Here is a 16,385-nt window from a genome sequence, read left to right on the forward strand (position 1 = left end):
TCAGGAAGAAATCTACTTGTCAGGGGGATTTGGAATTTGAATTACCAGTGATTATATTCATTTGCTTTTATGTTTGTGAATGTGTAAAAATTTATATTTTTTATGGATGGGACTAAAAGCCATTTTAATCCAGTTTGCTTTTCGAGAAAAATAACCAGGATTTAAACAGCTCGTGCTGACAAAATATTACTGTAAAATGCAATATTATAAGCTCTTTCCCCCCATATTTTAAATTTTCTTGTTCATTTACATCCATATTTATCCATCTATCTCTCTACACACACACACATACACACACACACACACACATATATATATACATATATATATATATATATATATATATATATATATATATATATATATATATATATAGCACATATACACACATACTGAATATACATGCATATATACATATATATAATATATATACATGCATATATATTAATTATATATTTTTTTCAGAGAGAGAGAGAGAAAAGTTAAGTATACCTTAGTTTTACCAGACCACTGCACTGAGCTGATTAACAGCTCTCCTAGGGCTGGCCCGAAGAGAGAGAGAGAGAGAGAGAGAGAGAGAGAGAGAGAGAGAGAGAGAGAGAGAGAGAGAGAGAGAGAGAGAGTCACAGCAGCAAACAAAACAATACACAATTACCACAATTACCTCTTAAGCCAACGACCGTTCCTTTAATTACTGATCACACGCGGGGCCGCAGCGGCATTCACAAAAAATACTGAATAAATATAACTTCTTTTCTCTTCTTTAACCTTTCCTGTATCACGAATTTAGCCAACGCGGTTATTATTAGAACAGATCTCTGTTCAGTGTGAAACTCCCGGCATCATATTATCCTCTATGATGATGGGGGATTTCAGAAGCAATATATCATCATGCGGATGACTTCGCTTTCCATGAAATGGATTACATTTGACAAACAGGACGCATTTATTTCGGTACGTGTAATGGTCGATGCTGACTTTTAATGCTTCGTGCTAAATTTGTTCTGTTTAAAGGGGCTGTTATGCTAGGTTGGTTGTGGAGCTGCCGAATGTCTGTGTATGTATAGTATATATATTATACATTTTATATATTTACATATACATTGTATATATATATATATATATATATATATATATATATATATATATATATATATATACATACTGTATATATAAAATATATATATATATATATATATATAATACATAAATTTACTGATAAAAATAAATAGTAAGCGAATAAACAAAAAGATTTTTGACTGAAGTGTTGGTAATGGCTATTAATAAATTATATATATATATATATATATATATATATATATATATATATATATATATATATATATATATATATATATATTTATATATATATTATATATTATTATTATTATTATTATTATTATTATTATTCAAGCTTCCAAAAGAATATGGTGGTCATGAGAAAAAAAATAACAGAAGGTAATAGGAAATACAGAAAGAAGAGATCAGCTATTAGAAAGGAAACAAAATAAATTAACAATTAATAATTAAGTAAAACAATTAAATAAAAATATAAATTATTATTATTATTATTATTATTATTATTATTATTATTATTATTATTATTATTATTATTATTATTATTAAATAAAAAAACTGGCAAATAGTATAGGTAAGAAATTTGCCGCATGTGGAGGAAATACAATGTTTGCAAGGTTAATTACTATTTGAATGTTAGCTAGGCAATCATATATCATTGTAAAGGTCACACAATAAGCATTTTTGTAGCGGAATATGGTGACTATTCATCACAATATATTCCCTGATAATATGTCAGCTGTTCACCATTCACTGTTCTCACAATCCTCATACCAGGACAAGGCCAAAAAAAAAAAAAAAAAAAGTTAAGTATACCTTAGTTTAACCAGACCACTGAGCTGATTAACAGCTCTCCTAGGGCAGGCCCGAAGGATTAGACTTATTTTACGTGGCTAAGAACCAACTGGTTACTTAGCAACGAGACCTACAGCTTATTGTGGAATCCGAACCACATTATAACGAGAAATGAATTTCTATCACCAGAAATAAATTCCTCTAACTCTTCATCAGCCGGCCGGAGACTCGAACTCGGGCCTGGTGAGTGCTAGTCCTCAGCTCTACCGACTCTCCCAACGAAGAGCTTTAGGACAAGGCCAAGGGCAAAGGAAGTTGCATTAACCGTTTAGCAAATTATGAGCAATAAAATCAGCCGCGTGGAGAGAGAGAGAGAGAGAGAGAGAGAGAGAGAGAGAGAGAGAGAGAGAGAGAGAGAGAGAGAGACCCACGTCCATTGTGAGCAAACATGACGTAGCGTCAAATTGGCTTACAGGCCAATTAACTACTTTATTTCACGGTGAGGAAAATCAGAGGCAGGTTTTATATCCACACGGTGCTTTATAATTAGTGAGAGAGAGAGAGAGAGAGAGAGAGAGAGAGAGAGAGAGAGAGAGAGAGAGAGAGAGAGAGAGAGAGAGAGAGAGAGAGTTTATGATGTAAAAGGAAAATTAGGCGATTCGCCTCCCACTAACGATTATAGCAGTGTCAGTTTCATATATATATATATATATATATATATATATATATATATATATATATATATATATATATATATATATATATATATATATATATATATATATATATATATATATACATACATACAGTACATACACACTGTATATATATACATATGTGCTGCAATATATATATGTACACTGTATGTATAATTATATATATAGTATGTAAATAAATAAATAAATATAATATATATACATATATACATATATATATATATATATATATATATATATATATATATATATATATATATATATATATATATATATATATATATATATGGTGGAAGTGAACACATGGCAATGAGTTTCACAATTCAGGGCACAAAGGTCATAAAAGGAGTTGGGACCTAAGTATTTCCGTCACTGAAGTTTTTCCCCGAGCAGGCGACCAAGACCTAAGATACCAGCGAACTGGACCCAACTTTTGACCCATCAGCGCTCGAATTGATAACGTTACAAATTCGACTTACCCTTTTCACTTTGAGATATGATGGAAATGTACATACACTCACACACACATATATAATATATAATATAAAATATATATAATATATATATATATATATATATATATATATATATATATATATATATATATATATATATATGTGTGTGTGTATCTATAACAAATATAATTTTTCTTGTCATGTGTTGAGTAAATCGTCATTAAATAAACATATGTCAGGATAGCTTATGAATGTACGATGTACAGTACATATACACACACAATATATATATACATATATATATATATATATATATATATATATATATATATATATATATATATATATATATATATATATATATATATATATATATATATATATATATATACATATATATATATATATATATATATATATATATATATATATATATATATATATATATATATATATATATATATATACACACATTATATATACCTACAAACCTACACACACACTCATGCATTTAAAACCTGCTCTAAAGTATATGTTCATTTAATTAAGATTTGCTCAACACACGCCTGGGATACACTGGATTAGCTAAGCACGCTCTGGGATATGCAAATGGAAGGGAAGAACTTCAGCACTGATGAATAATTCAAGGTTTTGAAACCTGAGAGTAGTAAGTAAGTAGATTTTGGTCTAAAATATTTCGGATGAAATTTACATCCGTCTAGAAAGCGTTCATATATGAATGTTCAGTTTTTAACGTCTTTAGTTGATGAATTGTGATTTTTTTTAGTTTTCTGTACATGAGAACTACTGTGCCGGCTTTGACTGTCCGTCCACACTTTATTCTGTCCGCACTTTTCTGTCCATCCTCAGATCTTAAAAACTACTGAGGCTAGAGGGCTGCAAATTGTTATGTTGACCATCCACCCTCTATTCATCAAACATACCTTATTGTAGCCCTCTAGCCTCGGTAGTTGTTTTTACTTTATCTAAGGTTAAAGTTAGCCATAATCGTGCTTCTGGCAACGATATAGGATAGGCCACCACCGGGCCGTGGTTAAAGATTCATGGGCCGCTGCTCATACAGCATTATACCGAGACCACCGAAGGATAGATCTGTTTTCGGTGGAAATGATTATACGCTGTAGCGGCCATACAGAAAACTCGATTGCCCTTCAGCTCATATTTTTCCTTGATTTTATTCAACCCGTGTTTTTTAATCTCATGTTTGTGCTGCATAATGTCAGACGAATTTTTTACAAACTGACTTATACACAGTACCAATAGGGTTTAATTATATTGCCTCTATGTACATGAGAGAATGTACGGCATATGATTACGGGCAGCTGCAATAATAATAATAATAATAATAATAATAATAATAATAATAATAATAATAATAATGGCGAAAAAATCCACGGTTATGTAACTGTACAAATGTATTAAAAATAAGAGACTTATGCTTCTTTGAGTATTTTTTATAATAATAATAATTATCGTTATTCATTCTAAGATTTATTGTAATGAATCTATATATATATATATATATATATATATATATATATATATATATATATATATATATATATATATATATATATATATATATATATATATATATATATACGTACATACATATACTGTATAGAGAGAGAGAGAGAGAGAGAGAGAGAGAGAGAGAGAGTCAAGTCCAATTCAACTTGGCAGCAACGACACGAGCACAGACACGGGTGTTCTCATCTCTCTATTATCATTTATTTTTTTGTTCCTCAAAATTCCATTTTTTTGTACTTCCTTTAATCTTCAGGTAAAACCTCTAAATCTCTAAAGCATGTCATTAGGGGCGTTGCTCCTCCGTGCATAATGTAGCCTGGAATAATGACATCCAACCCTCTTCGTTACCAACAAGAGAGGCTTAAACCTTTCCCCCCAAAAAAAAAAAATATATATATACGAGGCTAACTTCCTTAATGATGCAAGACTTCTTTCTTACAAGGTTTGAGTTACTGGGGTATTTTTTTCGCCCCAGGTGAATATGTATACGAATGTCACGCCTTCTGTGACGAGTTGTGGAGATGATGTTACATAATTGTTGGGTTTTTACATTTTTTTGTGGGCATATCTTTATATAAATACTTTTGGGAAATATTTGTATAAATAGTTTTGGTGAAATATCCTTATGTAAAAATTTTTGGGAAATATCTTTAAACATTTTTGGGAACTGTCTTTATATAAAATTTTTTGGGAAATATCTTTATATAGAATTTTTTTGGGAAATATTTTTATATAAAAATTTTTGGGAAATATTTTTATATAACCATTTTTGGGAAATATCTTTATATAAACATTTTTGGGGAATATATATAAAAATTTTGGGAACTACCTATATAAAAATTTTTGGGAAATATCTTTATATAAACATTTTGGGAAATGTCTTTATAAATTTTTTTTTAGAACTATCTTTATATAAACATTTTTGGGATCTACCTTTATATAAACATTTTGGGAAATATCTTTATATAAACATCTTGGGAAATATCTTTATAACAACATCTTGGGAAATATCTTTATAACAACATTTTGGAAATAACTTTATATAAAAATTTTTGGGAAATATCTTTATATAAAAATTTTGGGAAATATATTTATATAAACATTTTTGGGAACTATCTTTATATAAAACATTTTGGGAAATATCTTTATATAAACATTTTTGTGAACTATCTCTGTATAAACATCTTTGTGAAAAATCCTTATATAAACATTTTAGGGAAATATCTTTATGTAACCATTAGCTGTAACATGTTTGGGAAATATATTTGTATAAACATTGGCACTAACATGTTTGGGAAATATCTTTATATAAACACTGGCAATAACAATTTTGGGAAATATCTTCACATAAAGATGGACATTAACATTTCTGGAAAATATCTATATATAAACATTGGCATTAACATTTCTGGAAAATATCTTTATACAAACACCGATAGTAACATTTCTGGGAAATACCTTTATATAAACCTTGGCATTAACATTCTTAGGAAATATGTTTATATAAAGATTGACATTAACATTTCTGGGAAATATCTATTGGCTTTTAAAGAAAGATCTACAGTAATTAAGATTAAAGTTTGATTACAATCTTTCTTTCAGGTTCCATTTTTTGGTTAAGAGGAACAAGAGTATGTAGAAGAAGAAGAAGAATAAAATATAATTAAAGAACTCGAGAGTTATTGGATATGTTTTGACAACAGGAAGTAAAAATGTGGCCTTTAAATAATGAAATATAATATCTGTATCTGTTACCAGTGTCAAAGCTGTTGACTATAGAACGGATAGGAGTTAGCACATATATATATATATATATATATATATATATATATATATATATATATATATATATATATATATATATATATATATATATATATATATATATATATATATATATATATATATATATATATATATATATATATATATATACACTGCATATAAATAATGTGTGTGTAAAATAAAGTATATGATATTTATGTGATATTTATGTATATATATATATATATATATATATATATATATATATATATATATATATATATATATATATATATATATATATATATATATATATATATATATACGTATATGTTTACCCACTTTCAGTTTAACTGATAAGAAGACAATGCCATAAAATCAATGTTAAATGACTCATACTACCCAACCTTTAAATTCCTAAGGTTTGGTGACAGTAGGTATGTTTATTATCTATAAAAATAATGCTTAAACCTTTAAATCTTTTATTCATTATTGTTATTTAATGAACTGTTCACACCTGCTTCTAATACCAGTTTAATGCAATTTTAATTTCCCACGTAATGCAATTTACCTCCATAAAAATCTCAACGCCGCAACTCCGTCATTACCTTCTCTACTTCCTTATTCTCTCTCTCATCCAACCCTCATTATCACTCCATTATTATCTCGGCCCTCCTCGCCGCCATCATCATTATCATCTTTCCCCAACATCGTATTTTTTTTTCTACATGAGAATTACAATGTTCATTTTAATGAAACCACCTCATTCACGAAGTTCTCTCATCTCCTCATTCAAAAAACCTTCTTTCTTCTTCTTCTTCTTCTTCTTCTCAAAGAGAATGAAGATGCTTCTCCTTCAGGAACCATCTCCAGGCTCACAAAAGTCTCCTACTTTGTTCCTGGGGCTCCCAAGGTCCTACTTTTGAAGTGGCCCACCACTTACCTCCCCTACCTACCTAGTTTCCTTTCCTTCCTACCTATGGCCTTTTTCTTTTCCATCTCAGTTCACTTTACCTCTGGCCCCTTTTGAGATCGTGCTCTCAAGGTGAGTTATAGGTGGATACAGGTAGGCACGGGTAAGTTACAGGTAGACACAGGCAGGCACAGGTGTGCTCTTTCATCCGCGGCTCTCAACGACCTTTCAAGGTCCAACTTAGAGGTTCGTCCACATGACAGAATACTCAAGGAATTTTTTCTCCTCTCTCTCTATCTGAGCCCAACAAAGCTCGCTCAGCATTCAAGGTAAGACACCCTCAAATTCCTCTGGGTATCCTTGCGTTGCTGACCTTTTCTTATACTGTTTTGTGTGTTCTATCTTTTTTCTTAAAGTTGTTTACTGTTTTTTTGCGTTCTTTATTATCATTTTATCCTTTTTATTTATTTTATTTTCGTTACATGACGTAAGAGAATTGTTTTCTTTGCCTTCGGTTAGAGGTTACGGATACAATCACCGAGATAAATATATTTTACTTTTAAATGCGCTTGTGCATCTATATACCCGTGTCACAGATATACGTTTCTGCGTAAACATATAGGTGTAGCTTTAGTTAAGAAATGTTTATATTATCACTTAAATAAATATATTATTTTCACATGTGAGTGTGCATCTGTGTACCTGTGTCATAGATGGACATTACTTCTGTATAAAAACAATTTAAAACATGTATTTTGATTTTATAAAAGGTAATGAGAGAATATACCAAGAATCCGTTTTCTTTGCTGGAATTGAGCATATATTTTCACTTTTGAATGGTTAGGTAGAAAGGTAAAAAATAAATAAATTATTAAAACATCGTAACTGAAAAAAGACAACACTGTACTGGACATTTAACGGGAAACATTGTTTCATGTTCCAAGAAAAATTAATTGCTCTGTCCCTTAGGAAGAAAAATTATTTTCTTACTGATGGAATTATTTTATGCCAAACTTCTTTGTGTGCTGTATAACATAATGAACAATGAATACTATGAAGAACAACACCGATTTTTAAAGGTGAGGATAACATAAGACCCTTTTCATGAGTGTAAATCTTGAAATATTATAAACAAGTAAAACATGCGCCGAAGTTTCTTCGGCTCAATCGAGTTTTCTGTACAGTGCATAATCATGGCCGTCGAAAATAAATCTATCAATCGGTGGTCTCGGTATAATGCTGTATGAGCAGCGGTCCATGAAACTCTCAGCCGGCCGTGGTGGCTTGTGTTGTTGCGTTGCCAGTAGCACGATCATGGCTAACTTTAACCATAAATAAAATAAAAACTACTGAGGCTACAGGGTTGCAATTTGGTAGTTTGATGATTGGAAGGTGGACGATCAACATACCAATTTTCAGCCCTCTAGCCTCACTAGTTTTTAAGATCTGAGGGCGCACTGAAAAAAGTGCGGACGGAAAGACAAAGCAGGCATAATAGTTTTCTTTTCAGATAACTAAAAATGCATTTAAAATCCTCTTTGTCCTTGTAAATCTGAAGGATTTTAAAGGTATTTTCAACAATACAAAAAGATTTACCCTTAAGAAAAGTATATTTTGTCACAATGACCAGTAATGATAAACGAACATCACTAATTGATGGTGAATATCAGAAGACCCACCACTCCATTAACTATCAGGATGGGTCCATACCACATAAAAACATGTAATAAACACGTCGGTAACTTGTTGCGCATACATCACAAGCAAACTGAACAGAAGTCAGTGACTTATTGGCAATTCTAACCCAGTGCTTCTTACAATTGTATAGTGTTGGCCTAAAGGTCACTGACTTATTTTCAACTTGTTTGTAACGTGTACAAGATAAGTTGTCACCATGTACTGATGACATTTTGCTTGAGTGTGGACGCACCCTTCTTTAACTCTAGCCGAAGCATCGTTCTCCACTTATGGTTGCCGACTTATTTTCAACTTGTTTGTAACCTTGTGTTGATGACATGTTTTACTGTAGTACAGATGACATTTATTTAACCTTGGCCAAAGGTTCGTTGTCCACTTTATTGTTGCTGACTTATTTTCAAGTTGTTTGTGACATGTAACAGATAAGTTGCTGCAGTGTGTTTATAACATGTTTTACTGTAGTACAAACATGCTATTAGGTCATCTTGGCCAAAGGTTTATTTTATACATTAAGGTTGCTGGCTTGTTTTCAACATGTTTGTGACATGTACGAGATCAGTTGCTTCTGTGTGTTTATAACATGTTTCCATGTGGTATAGGCACACTCTTAGCTAACCTTGGCCAAAGTTTCATTTTTCACATATGCTCGCTGATTTATTTTCAACTTGTTTGTGACATGTAAGAGATAAGTTGCCCACATGTTTACAACATATATAAAACATATCATCAATACAAACTGCTAACTTAGGAAAACTTTTTCTTTTTCCCTTCTTATTTTTTTGTAAAAGAAAACTATTGTCCCAGCTTTGTCTGTCCATCCGCACTTTTTCTGTCCGCCCTCAGATCTTAAAAACTACTGCGGTTAGAGGGCTGCAAATTGGTATGTTGATCATCCACCCTCCAATCATCAAACATACAAAACTGCAGCCCTCTAGCCTCAATAGTTTTTTATTTTATTTAAGGTTAAGGTTATCCATGGATCGTGCATCTGGCAGGGCTTTCCGGAGCCGTCACCGACGCACCTTCACTTGACCGCATCTGGGGAGCAACTGAGCGCTGCCAGGTCGTAACTGAGAGTTTTATACAGCATTAAACCCTGTACAGAAAACTCGATTGCGCCAAAGAAACTTCGGCGCATTTTTTACTTGTTTAATGACTTCCTACGACCTGAAACCCATTAGCATCTGGTCTGCAGCAGAGGAACCGCTCAACTGCCATTTATCACGGGGGTCGAACTGAGGACTGCGGGGTACAATACAACACAAAGTAAGATGGCAAAGTTCATCTGCTGGAAGGCCATTCATCTTGCTTAATGGAGGTCAAGGCTTTATGTATTCACGGGGTGATGGAGGCCCTTGTTGCAATACGTCTCCCTTCGGAGGAGAGACTGAGAGAAACTAATCTCCATAATTTAGTAGCTGGTACAATTAGCATGCTTATATACAGGTATTTATTTATCTTTTTCTTTGAGGTGGGGATAATGGCTGTTTGTTTCTTAATGGGAATTAGGTAATGGTTGTGCGATGTCTTCGTTTATAGAAAGTTTTTGCAAAAGATAATATATTTTAAAATGAAGTTTAAGGAAAGTGCAGTTAAATCAAACGTCTTATTTTGCACAAAAGTGCAATAAATGCTATTCGTTGAATGTATTTCCAATAAATCAAATAAAATGGTAATAATTCTTCCACTGTGTTTAATAAACAAAGGCTTGCATTTGGAATCTCATTTCCCCACCCTTTGTTTTACTTCAAAGATGTAAATTAACAAAATTGCAAAAGATGCTAGGAAAGTATATTTTTGTGACACATTCTTGTTCAAAAGTAGATGATTTGTGATTGACAATCTTCTACTTCTGAACAAGAATGCATCACAAAAATATACTTTCCTAGCATCTTTTGCAATTTTGTTGCTAATCTTTACACGAAGTAAACAAAGGGTGGAGAAAAGAGATTCCAAATGGAAGCCTTTGTTTATTAAACACAGTGGAAGAATTATTACCATTTTATTTGATTTGCTGGCTAATGTAGAAACGTTGTTCATAATTATAGAAACCTATTGCATTATATAACTATTATTATTGTTATTATTACTGTCGTCGTTGTTGATGTAATGTAACTATTATTATTATTATTATTATTATTATTATTATTATTATTATTATTATTATTATTATTATTATTATTATTACTATTATTATTATTATACGTATCACAGTTAGTGAGGGCTAAACTAGACTTATGGTGGCTTTAATGCATTATAAGAATTTCGCAAAATCCCACTGGTCTATTTCTAAGGCTTTCTTTTTTTTAAACTTGAAATCAGGCACATTTAAGTCCAGCTTGCCCTACTGGGGCTATTTATACTTCAAAGTACTCTACCAAAGCTCTGAGGAACGAGGAATTTGACATTTCATCTCTCATTTTTTACGTACCGATCACTTAACCGTTGAAATAAACTAAAGGTTAATTCTACTGAGTCATATAAATTTCTGTGCTTTCTGTACTTTCGTGAAATTCGCTGGATTTCTGGTGAACATAGTTTTTCTTTGTTTTAGGATTGGCTGAATATTTCGCTAAAGGTGGGTTTTTTCATTCAATGAAAGACAGCTCGGAAAACTGAGTCCGGTATTGATGTAATTAAAACAAAACCTGATTTTTCTTATGTATATATATATATATATATATATATATATATATATATATATATATATATATATATATATATATATATATATATATATATATGTATATATATATAAGACATATATATATAAAATATGAGTCTGGTATTGATGTAATTAACACAAAACCTGATTCTTCTTATATATATATATATATATATATATATATATATATATATATATATATATATATATAATCATGAAGCTACATATGTCGTTTAATATCAATTCACGCTACTTCGGGAATATCCCTGATGGGGAACTGTCACCGAAAGGGAATTTTTTAAGCGATAAATGGATTGGTACTGCCGGGTCTCGATCCCTCGACACAGTACCTTCCAACGACTCCATTTGATAGTCAAACCATTGAGCCACCAAGAGAGTTATAAGTTAATGCTGAATCTGCCATACTTATTTACCTGTCAAGAGCGGGGAAACTGTACTTGGCTTCGGCATTAACCCACCTCCACCATGGAAGGTCATTGGTACGTTTGGAACACACAGCTCTTATTATGAAATTTTTATCATACCATGATTTATATATTATCATGAAGCTACAAATGTCGTTTAGTATCCAATTCATGCTATCATGGTGGAGGTGGGTTAATGCCGAAGCCAAGTACAGTTTCCCTGCTCTCGACGGGTAAATAAGTACGGCAGATTCGGCATTAACTTATACCTCTCTTAGTAGCTCAATGGTTTGACCATCCAATGGAGTTATTGGAAGGTACTGTGTCGAAGGATCGAGGCCCAGCGGTACCAATCCTTTTATCACTTAAAAAATAACCCTTCGGTGGTAATTCCCCATTGGGGATATTCCCGAAGTACCGTGAACTGGATATTAAACGACATTTATAGCTTCATGATAGTGTGTGTATATATATGTGTATGTATATATGTATATATATATATATATATATATATATATATATATATATATATATATATATATATATATATATATATATATATATATATATATATATATATATACTTTCATACACACACACACATATATATATATATATAATATATATATATATATATATATATATATATATATATATATATATATATATATATATATATATATTTTAGTGTAAGGAGTCACGAGTCCATCCATATTAATAATCATCAATAAGGGGAAGAGGACACACGCACATGAATAAGCTGTCTTTATTCCAACGTTTCGTAATTGTCCATTTAATTTCATCACCAGGGCTGTTAAAATGAAACATAAAATTCATTGTGAAATTGTAAAAAACAAAGAATTAAGAATTAAAAAGGTGAAAATTATTCTTACCAAATTTAAGAAATATATACAACATCAAAATTAAGGGAATGAACACAATTTACAAAAATCTTTACATTAAAATGAAAGGTAACAGAATATACAGTAAACTAGAAATGAAAATAGCAGTGAACAGAGTTATAGAACAAAAGATTAAACGACCGACCTAGAGGAGTGACAGAGTTAAACTAAACGTAAACATAAATGGACACAACATAAGTCAAGACAAACACAGAGGGGGGAGGAGGCCGTATGTGTGTTTAGCGACGGAGCAAGTTGTTTAATAAAAAGTGATTCTAAAATAACAAGGTCATGAGGGTTGGTAGTATAGCCCAAGATGGAAAAATCTTTATTATCGATGTGTGTTACAAATTGTGGAGTGGTTTCTAATATTGGAATGTTCTGGGTTTGAAATTCTGCTACCAGTACGGAAGCTTACGCCACGATGACAATCGTTCAATCGACACGTATCTTAAGGAGTCTGCTGGTGGATCCCACATAGGTCCCTGTTTGACATTCAGGGCAAGTATACGTATAAACAACACAAGAGGGCATATGAGGTAATAATCGCTCTTTAGTTTTAAAGAGTGAACCGATGGTGAAAGGGTTCTTGGGAATCAAATTAATGGCAATGGCATAAAAATGTTCCTGAATAATTTGTGTGAACTTTTACGAAATTTGAGGTCATGAGTAAATGGAAGCATGCGTAAAACTTCATTTTTTGGACAGTTAAAACTTTTGGTTTTGTACTGGAATGTTTGTCGTGTAGGTGATATAATTTCTTGAGCACCAGCTTTGCGGAAAAAGTTATTATTAAAAAGGTCAATTAAAAACGTAACGTCGTTATGGAAAAGGGTCCAGTTCGAGTTAAGGACGAGCGCTCTGTGGAGAAGGGTAGAAACGGAGTTGTATTTAAAATTATCAAAACAAGACCTATAAAAGTTGGTACCAAGTCCAGTAAAAGTTTTCTTCCTAAAAATCGACAGGTTTAATACCACGATATATTATATATATCTATGTATACATATATATAATATGAATTTTTATACATACATATATATATATATATATATATATATATATATATATATATATATATATATATATATATATATATATATATATATATATATATATATATATATGAACGTGTGTGTGTGTGTGCGCGTGTGTGTGTATGCGTGCTTGTGCATATGATTATGATAACCATTATAAAATGTATAGCCTAGTGCCTACTCACATCATGACAGTTTCACTAAATATCATCCGGAACAATTAGTTATTGAAACCCACCCAAAATGTCACAGCCAATCTAAGTGTCATAAGGTTTTGGTAAAAGATCTCTCTCCCTCTTTTTTGGAGGACCAGGCAAACATCTCTTATGAACTTCATGGTGTCAGACGTTTAACTTTGAATTGGAACTTTAAAGAGTTCAATCAAAGATAAAACGCATTATTACCCTAAAACAATTCACCTTATGTTTTAATAACTGACTTCCATTTTAATCTGTTCGTTTATTTATGGTAATTTATTCGTTTCCCTAAATGGTCTCCTCTTTCTGTATTTCCCTTTACCTTTTATTACTTCCGTCATATGAACACATTATTCGTTGGAAGCTTAAATTTCAAGTCAATGGCCCCTTTTGTGGGTTTGTTCCATATGAATGGAAGTTCATCTTCGGAATCTATAATGATAAAATCCGAGTGGATCTTTTTTGTCCGCCCCAGACGGGGGCTGCATAGGTAGGGGATCGGGAGGGTAGGGGAGACATGATACATCCACCCTCCTCCCGCAAACCTGTTTGTACACCCCGGTTGGGGCGGAGTAGGTAGGGGATCAGGAGGGTAGGGGAGAAATGACACACCCACTCTCCTCCTGCAAACCTGTTTGTCCGTCCAGGGTGGTGCGGGGTACATAGGGGATTGGGAGGGTAGGGGAGACATGATACATCCACTCTCCTCCTGCAAACCTGTTTGTCCACCCCGGGTTGGGATGGAGTAGGTAGGGGATCAGGAGGGTAGGGAAGAAATGACACATCCACGCTCCTCTTGCAAACCTGTTTGTCCACCCTGGGTGGGGGCGCAGTAGGTAGGGGATCAGGAGGGTAGGGAAGAAATGACACATCCACTCTCCTCCTGCAAACCTGTTTGTCCGTCCTGGGTGGGGCGGGGTAGGTAAGGGATCGGGAGGGTAGGGGAGACATGATACATCCACTCTCCTCCTGCAAACCTGTTAGTCCGCCCCGGGTGGGTGCAGAGTAGCTAGGGGATTGGGAGGGTAGGGGACACATAACACGTCCACTCTCCTCCTGTAAACCTGTTTGTCCGCCCAGGTGGGGGCTGGGTAGGGGAGACATAACGCATCCATCCTTCAGCCTCTTGTGGCATGGAGCACGTCAAGCTTGTAAAAATAATAATAATCATCGTCCTAAATACAGCCAGTAAAATTTGGAAATAACCTGAAGAATATTTAGAGGGAGAATCATCTACTGTTTGAGAGAGAGTTAAAATGATAAGAAATATACTCTGAGAATATATTTCTTTCTAACCTTTACCCAGATATCTTTGGACATTTTCAATAATGCATTGATTCAATCTGTGTTTGAGTAGAAGACTTTTTGTGAACAAATGAAAAGAGCTGTCTGTCTTTGTAACTTCTGAATAGTTTAGCTTGTACAAGAAGGTGTATATGTATATGTATATGTATATATATATATATATATATATATATATATATATATATATATACATACATATATATAGTATATACATATATATATACACACATAAATATATATATATATATATATATATATATATATAATATATATATATATATATAGTATATACATATATATATACACACATAAATATATATATATATATATATATATATATATATATATATATATATATATATATATATATATATCACACTTTACCACAGGTGAAAAATATGAGACGGCATAGGCGACATCAGGTCCACACCTGGCAGGTGTCAGGGAGGCGGGTTTGGGATACTCATTAGCATTGCTGACCCCGTACTATGTTTACAAATATGATAATCTTATTTCCATACATCTCTACTGTCTACCTTAAAATTTAAACAATTTACACATTTTTTTTGATATTAAAGGATCAAGTTTATACATCCCTTGACTGATATTCATTTTATGGCCGTAACTTTCTTTTATAAAGCTAGATTCAATGATATTACTTTCCAGTGCGTTATTGCAATATATAATCCTTTTTGCCCCTTCCCAGTTGATAGCATGATTGTTCTCACTAACATGGGCAAAAATACTACTGTTCCTCTGTGAATATTTCACACATTTTTTATGCTGTTCTATTCTCTTTTCCAGTACTTTACCAGTTTGGCCAATATAAAAGTTATCACAAGACTTATATGGAATTTTATATACACACCCTTTAGTATTGTTGGGGGA

The sequence above is a fragment of the Macrobrachium rosenbergii genome, chromosome 3 (genome assembly GCF_040412425.1).
Source record: "Macrobrachium rosenbergii isolate ZJJX-2024 chromosome 3, ASM4041242v1, whole genome shotgun sequence".
Lineage (NCBI taxonomy): Eukaryota > Metazoa > Arthropoda > Malacostraca > Decapoda > Palaemonidae > Macrobrachium > Macrobrachium rosenbergii.